At 62.5% G+C, this 12,552-nt stretch overlaps 2 non-coding genes and 1 pseudogene across 2 annotated transcripts; all 3 read right to left on the bottom strand.

Annotated features, from left to right (window-relative positions):
* Positions 1-1,247: 1,247 nt before the first annotated feature.
* Positions 1,248-1,366, bottom strand: LOC142875712 (5S ribosomal RNA). Its single transcript, XR_012923011.1, has one exon. It is a non-coding gene; the product is annotated as a 5S ribosomal RNA (ribosomal RNA).
* Positions 1,367-4,744: 3,378 nt separating this feature from the next.
* Positions 4,745-4,863, bottom strand: LOC142876013 (uncharacterized; annotated as a pseudogene).
* A 3,813-nt stretch (positions 4,864-8,676) lies between these two features.
* Positions 8,677-8,795, bottom strand: LOC142875711 (5S ribosomal RNA). Its single transcript, XR_012923010.1, has one exon. It is a non-coding gene; the product is annotated as a 5S ribosomal RNA (ribosomal RNA).
* Positions 8,796-12,552: the final 3,757 nt, after the last annotated feature.

The raw sequence follows: 12,552 nt of genomic DNA, 5'->3' as shown, positions 1-12,552 counted from the left end.
GCTGGAACCCGTTCCAGTAAGCCAGGTATCCCAAGAATGGACACACGAGCACCACGTGAGCGCGCTCACCAGCAAATTGGTACGAACGGATGGACGCCTAAGTGGACAGAGAGGAATCACCTTCATCGGGTGGGTGTCGGGCGGGCGGGTGGGGGGAGGGGAGGGGCATACACATCCATTAGGCATGGGGTGGGTGCGCACCGACTGGGGGATGGGCGCACTTGAAGCTCTGACCTGAGGGGGGAGGCTTGGAGAGGGCAAGGCACCCGACCTTAACATTGGTACCCCCACAATACGCTGGAACAACATGAGAGGTGTATGAATAAGAACACAGGGGGGGCCGGGCGCGGTGGCTCACGCCTGTAATCCTAGCTCTCTGGGAGGCCGAGGCGGGCGGATTGCTCCAGGTCAGGAGTTCGAAACCAGCCTGAGCAAGAGCGAGACCCCGTCTCTACTAAAAATAGAAAGAAATTAATTGGCCAACTAATATATATAGAAAAACACAGCCGGGCGTGGTGGTGCATGCCTGTAGTCCCAACTACTCGGGAGGCTGAGGCAGCAGGATTGCTTGAGCCCGGAGATTGAGGTTGCTGTGAGCTAGGCTGACGCCATGGCACTCACTCTAGCCTGGGCAGCAAAACGAGACTCTGTCTCAAAAAAAAAAAAAAAAAAGAACACAGGGGGGAGGGCGGCACGGGCAACACATGTCACCTGAATACTTGTACTCCCATCATCTGCTTGAAAAGAGAGAGAAAAGAAAATGCAATCCTAGAGGTAAGAGACACTTTTTAAAAATAATGAATCCGAAGAGAAAAGTAAAAGGAGGCCTGTGGAGCAGGTCTGGGTGTGACTCCGGATCCCCCAACATCAGGTGCCACCACCAAAGATTCCTGCGTGTAGCCCATAGAACCCCAAAAGCAACGGGACGAGTTCTGGTCACATACTCCCTCAAAATGACATCCTGGCCTTCTTCTGGAACTCCCTCCCCTCTCAGACTCTCAAGGTTTCCTCCAGCGTGTCGGTTCCCACAGAGCAGACCTTTGGTCTGAGACCTGACAGTCCAGATGCCACGCATGCTGCCGCGTGGCGGCGGTGTCGCGGCTTGGGACAAGAGGAGGCCCCACGGTGCGGGCTGGGGCGCCAGGCACCGCGCGGGCGCTGAGGGTGGGGGTGACCCCCACCCCGGGCCGCCGCCGCGCTCCCAGAAAGGGGACAGAACAAGAGGCAAAAAAAAAATAAAAAGCAGCAGCCTGTGGCACCCGGTATTCCCAGGCGGTCTCCCATCCAAGTACTAACCAGGCCCGACCCTGCTTAGCTTCCGAGACCAGACGAGATCGGGGGCGTTCAGGGTGGTGTGGCCCTAGACGGCGGCGGAGGGCGCCCCTGCCCCGCTCGAGAAGCCGAGCCTCTCTGGGCTTCCCCGCCGCCGCCTCCCGCCCCAGGCCCCGCGCCGGGCCGGGCCGGTTGAGTTCGCCGGCCGGGTCCCGCGGGCTCCCAGGGACGGGGGTGATGGGCGGGGCGGGGCGGGGTGGGGGGCTGTCTCTCTATACACACACACACACACTCACACTCACTCACACAAGATGCGCCTCCACGGCTGGACTCGCCAAGGTGGAGCCCTCCCAGCCCCCCTCGTCTCCTCGCCAGGCCTCCTTCACCTACCCGCTGCCCACCCCCAGCGCGTTGCTGCCGCTGACTGCGCACGCGCGGGACGCTCGCCCTTTGACCCCAGCCAGGGGCCGCCCTCCCCCACAACCCCTTTCAGCTGCGCCCCCCCCCTCGCCCTGTGGGTGGGCTGCCGCCTATTCCCCCGGGCCAGGGCTGGGGCACAGCCAGTGTATGGGGCGTCTCTCTCTGGGGATGTGTCCCATGGGTGGGGTGGGGTGGCGTGGTTTGGGGGGCGCTGAAGAAATCAGTCCCCTCCATCTCCTACCTCTGGAAAACGCCCAAGCCCGTGGAGAACTGCCGGCACCGCTTCGTGGGGGCCGGGACCCTCCTCAGTGTCCTCCTGTGGCCCAGTCTAAGGGGCCTGGGCCTGGCCGGGGCTGCATTGGACCCCGACCACCCTGGCGTGTGGACTCGCTAAAAATCGGCCATTAGATATTGGATTCCAGCTTCCTTGAGGTCATTTCACTAATGAGTGCACCGGAAAGAGTTTCCTAATCCATCTGTGAGGGTGGCAACTGAAAGAGAATTTGAAAGCTGACAGAATAGGCGAGGGAAGGCATAGGAGATTTCCACACCCAGCAAGGAAGCCTTTCCCGAAATGGAAGAAAGAAACGAGCAAACAGAGACACCGGTAGCCCGCCCGGATGAGAGTCTGCCCCTGAGAGAAAGTACCCTGACCAGGCTCACCCGTGGGTGGGTGGCGAGCTAGCGGCATTCAGAAGAGCGAGGCCCGCAGTCTGTGCGGAAGACACCTGCGCTCGGGTGTGTGTGGCGGCACGATTCCCAAGCAGCTCCAGATGTTAAACCAAGGAGAAGCCAGGGAGTTCCCAACGCCCCAGGTGTCCTCAGCCCACGACTGGCTGCTGTGGGAATGCGAAGCCCGGCTCCTTGTCTCAGAGCGGGGTTCCCAGGAGGATCAGGCTGAAGCTGGGACTTGGCCTCAAAGTGTCCCCTCGCATGGCCACCCCCTTCCCCTTCCTGCTCCTCTACTCCTGGTGCCCCTCCATCCAGGGGCCAGACCTTAAAGAGTCACCGCAAGAGAATCCTGGTCCCAAGGGAGCCTTCTGGGGGACCGGTGCTGAGAGAGGTTGTGGGCATGGCCCGCTGGGGCTCTGCCCGACCCAGGGCTGAGAGATGCAACCTCCCAGCTCTGGGTCCCTGCAGGAAGTGTTGGCAAACACAGGGCCGGTCCTCCAAAGGCCCAGGTGCAGGGAGCCCAGGCCAAGCAGCCTGTGGAAGAAGCCACTTGCCGTGCCACCCCGGGAACACGACTGCAGGCCCCGGCCCTTCCCACCTCCTCCTCCTCCTCCTCCCACCCGCACCCCCCCCGACATGGCACAGGGCTCGGAGACACCTCAGACTCTTGCTACCCAAAGTGCAAAGGGCATCAGTTGCTCCTCCAAACCCCCCGCCCAGCAGACCACGTTGTCCAGCCAGCCCCCGGGCCTCCCTGGGGTGCCCAGCACAAAAGTGCAGACACCCACCGGACCCTCAGTCTCAGTTTTCGGAGGTTTTTGCCACTCTAAGGACCCGCAGGCCAGCTGGGCCTTCGGGCAGGACAGAGAGCCCCGGGATCCCATCAGGAGGCGGTCCCCACCTCCGCGGCTCTCCCCTTGCGGGGGGCGGCAGCCGGCAGCCGCAGGGCCTCAGGGAAGACACCAGGCTGGGCCCCCCCCGCGGCACAGCCGGGGCACGTCCCCCGCACGCGACTTAGGGACCGCTGCTGGAGACTGCTGCGGCCACCCTGCTGCCGGGTTTCTGGAGGGCTTCCTGGAAGCAGCGTCCACACCAAGCCCTTGGAAGGCCCAGGCGACGGAGGAGCCGGTCAGGCAGGGGCCGAGGACGGTGAGAGGCCCGGCGGGAAGGAGCATGTCAGGCAGGGGCAGAGGACGGTGACAGGCCGGGCGGGAAGGAGCCGGTCAGGCGGGGGCCCAGGACAGTGACGGGCCTGGCCGGGGAGGAGTGCGTCAGGCAGGGGCAGAGGAGACGGGCTGGGTAAGGGTTAGGGTTACAGTTAGGGCACAATTCACAATCGCAAAGATGTGGAAGCGACCCGAGTGCCCATCCATCCAGGAGTGCATTAATAAAATGTGGCGCGTGGACACCACGGAGTGCCATTCGGCTGTGAGGAGCAGCGGTGAGAGGGCGCCTCTCGTGTTCTCCTGGCCAGAGCTGGAACCCGTTCCAGTAGGCCAGGTATCCCAAGAATGGACACACGAGCACCACGTGAGCGCGCTCACCGGCAAATTGGTACGAACGGATGGACACCTAAGTGGACGGAGAGGAATCACCTTCATCGGGTGGGTGTCGGGCGGGTGGGGGGAGGGGATGGGCATACACATCTATTGGGAATGGGGTGGGTGCGCACCGACTGGGGGATGGGCGCACGTGAAGCTCTGACCCGAGGGGGGAGGCTTGGAGAGGGCAACGTACCCGACCTTAACATTGGTACCCCCACGATACGCTGGAGCAACATGAGAGGTATATGAATAAGAACACAGCGGGGAGGGGGGCACGGGCAACACATGTCACCTGAATACTTGGACTCCCATCATCTGCTTGAAAAGAGAGAGAAAAGAAAATGCAATAATAGAGGTAAGGGACACTTTTTAAAAATAATGAATCCGAAGAGAAAAGTAAAAGGAAGCCTGTGGAGCAGGTCTGGGTGTGACTCCGGATCCCCCAACATCAGGTGCCACCACCAAAGATTCCTACGTGTAGCCCATAGAACCCCAAAAGCAACGGGACGAGTTCTGGTCACACACTCCCTCAAAATGACATCCTGGCCTTCTTCTGGAACTCCCTCCCCTCTCAGACTCTCAAGGTTTCCTCCAGCGTGTCGGTTCCCACAGAGCAGACCTTTGGTCTGAGACCTGACAGTCCAGAGGCCACGCGTGCTGCCGCGTGGCGGCGGTGTCGCGGCTCGGGACAAGAGGAGGCCCCACGGTGCGGGCTGGGGCGCCAGGCACCGCGGCGGGCGCTGAGGGTGGGGGTCACCCCCACCCCGGGCCGCCGCCGCGCTCCCAGAAAGGGGACAGAACAAGAGGCCAAAAAAAAACAAAAACAAAAAAGAAGCAGCCTGTGGCACCCGGTATTCCCAGGCGGTCTCCCATCCAAGTACTAACGAGGCCCGACCCTGCTTAGCTTCCGAGACCAGACGAGATCGGGCGCGTTCAGGGTGGTGTGGCCGTGGACGGCGGAGGGCGCCCCTGCCCCGCTCAAGAAGCCGAGCCTCTCTGAGCTAACCCCGCCGCCTCCTCCCGCCCCACGCACGCCCCGCGCCGGGCCGGGCCTGTTGAGTTCGCCGCCGGGTCCAGCGGGCTCCGGGTCCAGCGGGCTCCGAGGGACGGGGGTGATGGGCGGGGCGGGGCGGGGGGCTGTCTCTCTACACACACACACACACACACACACTCACACTCACTCACACTCACACAAGATGCGCCTCCACGGCTGGACTCGTCAAGTTGGAGCCCTTCCAGCCCCCCTCGTCTCCTCCCCCGGCCTCGGCCTCCTTCACCTACCCGCTGCCCACCCCCAGCGCGTCGCCACCGCTGACTGCGCACGCGCGCGCGGGGCGCTCGCCCTTTGACCCCAGCCAGGGGCCGCCCTCCCCCACAACCCCTTTCAGCTGCGCCCCCCCTCGCCCTGTTGCTGGGCGGCCGCCTATTCCCCCGGGCCAGGGCTGGGGCACAGCGCAAGGGGGAGGGGAGCCAGTGTATGGGGCGTCTCTCTCTGGGGATGTGTCCCATGGGTGGGGTGGGGTGGCGTGGTTTGTGGGGCGCTGAAGAAATCAGTCCCCTCCATCTCCTACCTCTGGAAAACGCCCAAGCCCGTGGAGAACTGCCGGCACCGCTTCGTGGGGGCCGGGACCCTCCTCTGTGTCCTCCTGTGGCCCAGTCTAAGGGGCCTGGGCCTGGCCGGGGCTGCATTGGACCCCGACCACCCTGGCGTGTGGACTCGCTAAAAATCGGCCATTAGATATTGGATTCCAGCTTCCTTGAGGTCATTTCACTAATGAGTGCACCGGAAAGAGTTTCCTAATCCATCTGTGAGGGTGGCAACTGAAAGAGAATTTGAAAGCTGACAGAATAGGCGAGGGAAGGCATAGGAGATTTCCACACCCAGCAAGGAAGACTTTCCCGAAATGGAAGAAAGAAACGAGCAAACAGAGACACCGGTAGCCCGCCCGGAAAAGAGTCTGCCCCTGAGAGAAAGCACCCTGACCAGGTTCACCCGTGGGTGGGTGGCGAGCTAGCGGCATTCAGAAGAGCGAGGCCCGCAGTCTGTGCGGAAGACACCTGCGCTCGGGTGTGTGTGGCGGCGCGATTCACAAGCAGCTCTAGATGTTAAACCAAGGAGAAGCCAGGGAGTTCCCAACGCCCCAGGTGTCCTCAGCCCACGACTGGCTGCTGTGGGAATGCGAAGCCCGGCTCCTTGTCTCAGAGCGGGGTTCCCAGGAGGATCAGGCTGAAGCTGGGACTTGGCCTCAAAGTGTCCCCTCGCATGGCCACCCCCTTCCCCTTCCTGCTCCTCTACTCCTGGTGCCCCTCCATCCAGGGGCCAGACCTTAAAGAGTCACCGCAAGAGAATCCTGGTCCCAAAGGAGCCTTCTGGGGGACCGGTGCTGAGAGAGGTTGTGGGCATGGCCCGCTGGGGCTCTGCCCGACCCAGGGCTGAGAGATGCCACCTCCCAGCTCTGGGTCCCTGCAGGAAGTGTTGGCAAGCACAGGGCCGGTCCTCCAAAGGCCCAGGTGCAGGGAGCCCAGGCCAAGCAGCCTGTGGAAGAAGCCACTTGCCGTGCCACCCCGGGAACAGGACTGCAGGCCCCGGCCCTTCCCACCTCCTCCTCCTCCTCCTCCTCCTCCCCCCCGCCCCGCCCCCACAGGGCACAGGGCTCAGAGACACCTCAGACTCTTGCTACCCAAAGTGCAAAGGGCATCAGTTGCTCCTCCAACCCCCCCCCCCCCGCCCAGCAGACGACGTTGTCCAGCCAGCCCCCTGGCCTCCCTGGGGTGCCCAGCAGAAAAGTGCAGACACCCACCGGACCCTCAGTCTCAGTTTTCGGAGGTTTTTGCCACTCTAAGGACCCGCAGGCCAGCTGGGCCTTCGGGCAGGACAGAGAGCCCCGGAATCCGACGTGGAGAGCTGCCTGTACGTCCCCATCAGGAGGCGGTCCCCACCTCCGCGGCTCTCCCCTTGCGGGGAGCGGCAGCCCAGCCGGCAGCCGCAGGGCCTCAGGGAAGACACCAGGCTGGGCCCCCGCGGCACAGCGGGGGCACGTCCCCCGCACTCACGCGACTTAGGGACGGCTGCTGGAGACTGCTGCGGCCACCCTGCTGCCGGGTTTCTGGAGGGCTTCCTGGAAGCAGCATCCACACCAAGCCCTTGGAAGGCCCAGGCGACGGAGGAGCCGGTCAGGCAGGGGCCGAGGACGGTGAGAGGCCGGGCGGGAAGGAGCGTGTCAGGCAGGGGCAGAGGACGGTGACCGGCCGGGCGGGGAGGAGCCGGTCAGGCGGGGGCCCAGGACAGTGACGGGCCTGGCCGGGGAGGAGTGCGTCAGGCAGGGGCAGAGGAGACGGGCTGGGTAAGGGTTAGGGTTACAGTTAGGGCACAATTCACAATCCCAAATACGTGGAAGCGACCCGAGTGCCCATCCATCCAGGAGTGCATCAATAATACGTGGCGCGTGGACACCACGGAGTGCCATTCGGCTGTGAGGAGCAGCGGTGAGAGGGCGCCTCTCGTGTTCTCCTGGCCAGAGCTGGAACCCGTTCCAGTAAGCCAGGTATCCCAAGAATGGACACACGAGCACCACGTGAGCGCGCTCACCAGCAAATTGGTACGAACGGATGGACGCCTAAGTGGACAGAGAGGAATCACCTTCATCGGGTGGGTGTCGGGCGGGCGGGTGGGGGGAGGGGAGGGGCATACACATCCATTAGGCATGGGGTGGGTGCGCACCGACTGGGGGATGGGCGCACTTGAAGCTCTGACCTGAGGGGGGAGGCTTGGAGAGGGCAAGGCACCCGACCTTAACATTGGTACCCCCACAATACGCTGGAACAACATGAGAGGTGTATGAATAAGAACACAGGGGGGGCCGGGCGCGGTGGCTCACGCCTGTAATCCTAGCTCTCTGGGAGGCCGAGGCGGGCGGATTGCTCCAGGTCAGGAGTTCGAAACCAGCCTGAGCAAGAGCGAGACCCCGTCTCTACTAAAAATAGAAAGAAATTAATTGGCCAACTAATATATATAGAAAAACACAGCCGGGCGTGGTGGTGCATGCCTGTAGTCCCAACTACTCGGGAGGCTGAGGCAGCAGGATTGCTTGAGCCCGGAGATTGAGGTTGCTGTGAGCTAGGCTGACGCCATGGCACTCACTCTAGCCTGGGCAGCAAAACGAGACTCTGTCTCAAAAAAAAAAAAAAAAAAAGAACACAGGGGGGAGGGCGGCACGGGCAACACATGTCACCTGAATACTTGTACTCCCATCATCTGCTTGAAAAGAGAGAGAAAAGAAAATGCAATCCTAGAGGTAAGAGACACTTTTTAAAAATAATGAATCCGAAGAGAAAAGTAAAAGGAGGCCTGTGGAGCAGGTCTGGGTGTGACTCCGGATCCCCCAACATCAGGTGCCACCACCAAAGATTCCTGCGTGTAGCCCATAGAACCCCAAAAGCAACGGGACGAGTTCTGGTCACATACTCCCTCAAAATGACATCCTGGCCTTCTTCTGGAACTCCCTCCCCTCTCAGACTCTCAAGGTTTCCTCCAGCGTGTCGGTTCCCACAGAGCAGACCTTTGGTCTGAGACCTGACAGTCCAGATGCCACGCATGCTGCCGCGTGGCGGCGGTGTCGCGGCTTGGGACAAGAGGAGGCCCCACGGTGCGGGCTGGGGCGCCAGGCACCGCGCGGGCGCTGAGGGTGGGGGTGACCCCCACCCCGGGCCGCCGCCGCGCTCCCAGAAAGGGGACAGAACAAGAGGCAAAAAAAAAATAAAAAGCAGCAGCCTGTGGCACCCGGTATTCCCAGGCGGTCTCCCATCCAAGTACTAACCAGGCCCGACCCTGCTTAGCTTCCGAGACCAGACGAGATCGGGGGCGTTCAGGGTGGTGTGGCCCTAGACGGCGGCGGAGGGCGCCCCTGCCCCGCTCGAGAAGCCGAGCCTCTCTGGGCTTCCCCGCCGCCGCCTCCCGCCCCAGGCCCCGCGCCGGGCCGGGCCGGTTGAGTTCGCCGGCCGGGTCCCGCGGGCTCCCAGGGACGGGGGTGATGGGCGGGGCGGGGCGGGGTGGGGGGCTGTCTCTCTATACACACACACACACACTCACACTCACTCACACAAGATGCGCCTCCACGGCTGGACTCGCCAAGGTGGAGCCCTCCCAGCCCCCCTCGTCTCCTCGCCAGGCCTCCTTCACCTACCCGCTGCCCACCCCCAGCGCGTTGCTGCCGCTGACTGCGCACGCGCGGGACGCTCGCCCTTTGACCCCAGCCAGGGGCCGCCCTCCCCCACAACCCCTTTCAGCTGCGCCCCCCCCCTCGCCCTGTGGGTGGGCTGCCGCCTATTCCCCCGGGCCAGGGCTGGGGCACAGCCAGTGTATGGGGCGTCTCTCTCTGGGGATGTGTCCCATGGGTGGGGTGGGGTGGCGTGGTTTGGGGGGCGCTGAAGAAATCAGTCCCCTCCATCTCCTACCTCTGGAAAACGCCCAAGCCCGTGGAGAACTGCCGGCACCGCTTCGTGGGGGCCGGGACCCTCCTCAGTGTCCTCCTGTGGCCCAGTCTAAGGGGCCTGGGCCTGGCCGGGGCTGCATTGGACCCCGACCACCCTGGCGTGTGGACTCGCTAAAAATCGGCCATTAGATATTGGATTCCAGCTTCCTTGAGGTCATTTCACTAATGAGTGCACCGGAAAGAGTTTCCTAATCCATCTGTGAGGGTGGCAACTGAAAGAGAATTTGAAAGCTGACAGAATAGGCGAGGGAAGGCATAGGAGATTTCCACACCCAGCAAGGAAGACTTTCCCGAAATGGAAGAAAGAAACGAGCAAACAGAGACACCGGTAGCCCGCCCGGAAAAGAGTCTGCCCCTGAGAGAAAGCACCCTGACCAGGTTCACCCGTGGGTGGGTGGCGAGCTAGCGGCATTCAGAAGAGCGAGGCCCGCAGTCTGTGCGGAAGACACCTGCGCCTGGGTGTGTGTGGCGGCGCGATTCACAAGCAGCTCTAGATGTTAAACCAAGGAGAAGCCAGGGAGTTCCCAACGCCCCAGGTGTCCTCAGCCCACGACTGGCTGCTGTGGGAATGCGAAGCCCGGCTCCTTGTCTCAGAGCGGGGTTCCCAGGAGGATCAGGCTGAAGCTGGGACTTGGCCTCAAAGTGTCCCCTCGCATGGCCACCCCCTTCCCCTTCCTGCTCCTCTACTCCTGGTGCCCCTCCATCCAGGGGCCAGACCTTAAAGAGTCACCGCAAGAGAATCCTGGTCCCAAAGGAGCCTTCTGGGGGACCGGTGCTGAGAGAGGTTGTGGGCATGGCCCGCTGGGGCTCTGCCCGACCCAGGGCTGAGAGATGCCACCTCCCAGCTCTGGGTCCCTGCAGGAAGTGTTGGCAAGCACAGGGCCGGTCCTCCAAAGGCCCAGGTGCAGGGAGCCCAGGCCAAGCAGCCTGTGGAAGAAGCCACTTGCCGTGCCACCCCGGGAACAGGACTGCAGGCCCCGGCCCTTCCCACCTCCTCCTCCTCCTCCTCCTCCTCCCCCCCGCCCCGCCCCCACAGGGCACAGGGCTCAGAGACACCTCAGACTCTTGCTACCCAAAGTGCAAAGGGCATCAGTTGCTCCTCCAACCCCCCCCCCAGCAGACCACGTTGTCCAGCCACCCCCTGGCCTCCCTGGGGTGCCCAGCAGAAAAGTGCAGACACCCACCGGACCCTCAGTCTCAGTTTTCGGAGGTTTTTGCCACTCTAAGGACCCGCAGGCCAGCTGGGCCTTCGGGCAGGACAGAGAGCCCCGGAATCCGACGTGGAGAGCTGCGTGTACGTCCCCATCAGGAGGCGGTCCCCACCTCCGCGGCTCTCCCCTTGCGGGGAGCGGCAGCCCAGCCGGCAGCCGCAGGGCCTCAGGGAAGACACCAGGCTGGGCCCCCGCGGCACAGCGGGGGCACGTCCCCCGCACTCACGCGACTTAGGGACGGCTGCTGGAGACTGCTGCGGCCACCCTGCTGCCGGGTTTCTGGAGGGCTTCCTGGAAGCAGCATCCACACCAAGCCCTTGGAAGGCCCAGGCGACGGAGGAGCCGGTCAGGCAGGGGCCGAGGACGGTGAGAGGCCGGGCGGGAAGGAGCGTGTCAGGCAGGGGCAGAGGACGGTGACCGGCCGGGCGGGGAGGAGCCGGTCAGGCGGGGGCCCAGGACAGTGACGGGCCTGGCCGGGGAGGAGTGCGTCAGGCAGGGGCAGAGGAGACGGGCTGGGTAAGGGTTAGGGTTACAGTTAGGGCACAATTCACAATCCCAAATACGTGGAAGCGACCCGAGTGCCCATCCTTCCAGGAGTGCATCAATAACACGTGGCGCGTGGACACCACGGAGTGCCATTCGGCTGTGAGGAGCAGCGGTGAGAGGGCGCCTCTCGTGTTCTCCTGGCCAGAGCTGGAACCCGTTCCAGTAAGCCAGGTATCCCAAGAATGGACACACGAGCACCACGTGAGCGCGCTCACCAGCAAATTGGTACGAACGGATGGACGCCTAAGTGGACAGAGAGGAATCACCTTCATCGGGTGGGTGTCGGGCGGGCGGGTGGGGGGAGGGGAGGGGCATACACATCCATTAGGCATGGGGTGGGTGCGCACCGACTGGGGGATGGGCGCACTTGAAGCTCTGACCCGAGGGGGGAGGCTTGGAGAGGGCAAGGCACCCGACCTTAACATTGGTACCCCCACAATACGCTGGAACAACATGAGAGGTGTATGAATAAGAACACAGGGGGGGCCGGGCGCGGTGGCTCACGCCTGTAATCCTAGCTCTCTGGGAGGCCGAGGCGGGCGGATTGCTCCAGGTCAGGAGTTCGAAACCAGCCTGAGCAAGAGCGAGACCCCGTCTCTACTAAAAATAGAAAGAAATTAATTGGCCAACTAATATATATAGAAAAACACAGCCGGGCGTGGTGGTGCATGCCTGTAGTCCCAACTACTCGGGAGGCTGAGGCAGCAGGATTGCTTGAGCCCGGAGATTGAGGTTGCTGTGAGCTAGGCTGACGCCATGGCACTCACTCTAGCCTGGGCAGCAAAACGAGACTCTGTCTCAAAAAAAAAAAAAAAAAAAAGAACACAGGGGGGAGGGCGGCACGGGCAACACATGTCACCTGAATACTTGTACTCCCATCATCTGCTTGAAAAGAGAGAGAAAAGAAAATGCAATCCTAGAGGTAAGAGACACTTTTTAAAAATAATGAATCCGAAGAGAAAAGTAAAAGGAGGCCTGTGGAGCAGGTCTGGGTGTGACTCCGGATCCCCCAACATCAGGTGCCACCACCAAAGATTCCTGCGTGTAGCCCATAGAACCCCAAAAGCAACGGGACGAGTTCTGGTCACATACTCCCTCAAAATGACATCCTGGCCTTCTTCTGGAACTCCCTCCCCTCTCAGACTCTCAAGGTTTCCTCCAGCGTGTCGGTTCCCACAGAGCAGACCTTTGGTCTGAGACCTGACAGTCCAGATGCCACGCATGCTGCCGCGTGGCGGCGGTGTCGCGGCTTGGGACAAGAGGAGGCCCCACGGTGCGGGCTGGGGCGCCAGGCACCGCGCGGGCGCTGAGGGTGGGGGTGACCCCCACCCCGGGCCGCCGCCGCGCTCCCAGAAAGGGGACAGAACAAGAGGCAAAAAAAAAAAAAAAAGCAGC

Source organism: Microcebus murinus, chromosome 14 (genome assembly GCF_040939455.1).
Source record: "Microcebus murinus isolate Inina chromosome 14, M.murinus_Inina_mat1.0, whole genome shotgun sequence".
NCBI lineage: Eukaryota > Metazoa > Chordata > Mammalia > Primates > Cheirogaleidae > Microcebus > Microcebus murinus.
This window is presented reverse-complemented; position numbering and strand designations above follow the sequence as displayed.